Below are 2881 nucleotides of genomic sequence, written 5' to 3'. Positions count from 1 at the left end.
CTTTTTATGTTTAGTTCTTGTTCCCTTCGTTGTTGTTTTTTCTTGTCAAATCAATGTCAGTTAATAGTTTCTTCTGTTATTACATGTGTACAGTTTATTTGATAAAATTGGATTTAATCATTACATTCCCCCCAATGAATTTGCTATATCTGTAAGACCAAGACAGTTAGCATTCTCTCCTCGTACAATACACAACAATTACACACATATCTATGCACGTACATCTTTAATACTCTACAATACTCTATAATACTCTAAACCTTTAGTTATTTCCACTCTCACCCGTCCTGGTATTTTCAGTATTTTTTTTAAATTATTTAATTATTACATTGTTACTACTCGTTTTCGACTAACCTAAAATTTGTCTTTATGATAACTTAAATTTAGGTATATAACTATGAGGACCCATCGGTCCTATCTCAGTCTCTGGTGAAATAATGTTTATACATGTCACTGCTGTATTTTTTATTATATGCACCTCACTACACAACACTACATAAGATCAGATCAGGTTTGATTCTTTTGATTCTGTGTCCTGTTCTAGTGGTATCCAAAAGCTGTAGTACTTATAATATATAATATTATAATATTCTCATGAGAATGGAGTCTTTCCTCATGCCCCTTGCAATTCTCATGATTTCTTGACTGACTGTGGGTATCTGAAGGTCTCCCCATCATCTCATCCCCATAATTGAACTCCGTATGCCCATATAGGTTTCAGTATTTGCTTATATAATAGCAATTTATTATCTACTGATAATTGTGATTTTCTTCCAATTAGCCAGTACATTTTCCTATACTTCAATTCCAGTTATTTTCTTTTCTTCTTTAAATGTTCCTTCCAGCGAAGTTTTGCATCAAGATTTATACCGAGATATTTAGCGTTGGTGCTGTATGGAATGATAGTATTATTTAATGTTATTGGTGCTTGTACGGTCTGTTTATAGGGGAACTGCACATGCACAGATTACTTTCATTAATTCTTATTTTCCAAGCTTGTGTCCAATTATTTATATTGTCACTTGCCTGTTGTAATTTTCGTGTGGTTTCTTCACTATTGTCTCCGACAGCTATAATCGCAGTATCATCAGCAAATGTAGACGTCGTAATATTCTCCATTTGTGGTATATCACAAGTGTAGAGTAGATAAAGCATTGGTCCCAGTACACTTCCTTGTGGTACACCTGCTTTAGCTTCTTTTATTGTAGAGTAAGCTTCTTCTTGTTTAACTCTCCTTATCTTAGTTTTTATTGATATGGTAGAAACCCCAGAACTGGAACTGTGATTCCAGAGAGAGATAAGATCATTTTCTGTGATTCACCCTCGTTCAAATTCTTTTTACTATCTATAAACCATGAATAATGGTGGTGTGACGTCCCTATATGTCGATTTAAGACTTTCTCGTCCCATATGTGGTCGTATCTTTCAATATATTTGATTTAATTTTGAGCAATCGTACTTCTACGCACTTTGATTAAGTTTGCAGTTATAAATTACACTCTGTTACCATATAATTCAGCTATCTGATCTATTGTGTATTTTTGTTCAGCCCTATTTGTAAAAAAGTAAATTACATAAAACAACAATTAACATGACAATTTTGAAGTACTTCATTATTTAACAGGGTTTCCCCAAAACTTACTTTACGTTTTGCAAGCCAACATTTACTTACAGCCTTTGCCGACCACTTGTTGGGATCTTTTAGACGAGATAACACATACTGAAAAGTGAATCCTGTCATGGGGCTTCAACGTGAAATTCGTTACACCATCTGTTGTAAATCCTTTAAAATTAATTTATAGGTCTCTATTTTAAATAATATTTTTTGTTCACAAAAATATCTACATAATAACAACAATATAAATACTATTTATATATTTATATTGGTATATAGTATTTTATAAACAAATATTAAAAGTTTTTCATTGGGTCGATAATGTAATTTTCAGTAGGCATATACGGAAATCTATGAAATACATGAAAATACATGTAACTGAATCCTAGTGGCTTTCCTCGTCCGCCAAAACAAACAACACTTAATTATAATTGCCACATATACACTTAGTTCATGGTCTTTTTGATGTTGTTCTGTCTGGTCCCTATCTGCGTGATGTTGAGACGCAGATACCTCTGTTTCAAAAGAATCCGTGAAGGAATACATATTGTAGTTTTCAGAGATTCTAAGACGGCCTGAAAGTTGTTCAGGTCGATCCCAATATTGCACTTATATGGCCATATTTTTCTGCTCGTTAGGATCTGCGAATAAACAAACGCTATGTATTTCAATTTACTTATGTACATCTAAATGATATTTGCTTTTTGATATATTTGGATTCCTTAAAGTGCGGATCTATAAACATATGGTCCGAAATGCAACGAAAAAAACTTCGTTTATGTAAGATAAGTAAGTCCCATAAGTTTATTTGAAAAGAATGAACGCTGTTTTAAACTTCTCATCGGAGAAGACAACACTTTTGTTTCCTTTTATACAATTCATTTTTACCGCAAATGCTATAAAAATTGCATTATAAAAACAAATGCCTTTAATATAATACACAAAAATAGAGAAAAAACCAATTTAACCAAAAATATCCTATAAAACATCAAACCAAGGCGGAAAACCAAAAGCGACAAATCTGTCTGTCCTTTTTTGCTTTTATACCTCTGTGGTTATGGGATGAAATAAAATAGTTCGAAAATATTGAAAAGTGAATAATAACAGTCGACTTTTGTAATGCCAAGAACAAGCAAGAAAACAAAAACAAAATTCTTTATTTAAATAAATCATCACCGCAAAAATACAAAAATAAAAAAACAAATATTATTATTATTGGAAGTATAGGAATCGTCAGTAAATACCGAAATATATTTATTTAAATAA

This window comes from Rhynchophorus ferrugineus, unplaced genomic scaffold, assembly GCF_030347505.1.
Source record: "Rhynchophorus ferrugineus isolate W39M unplaced genomic scaffold, kcgeb_rfMv2 rfM10, whole genome shotgun sequence".
NCBI classification, from domain to species: domain Eukaryota; kingdom Metazoa; phylum Arthropoda; class Insecta; order Coleoptera; family Curculionidae; genus Rhynchophorus; species Rhynchophorus ferrugineus.
This window is presented reverse-complemented; position numbering follows the sequence as displayed.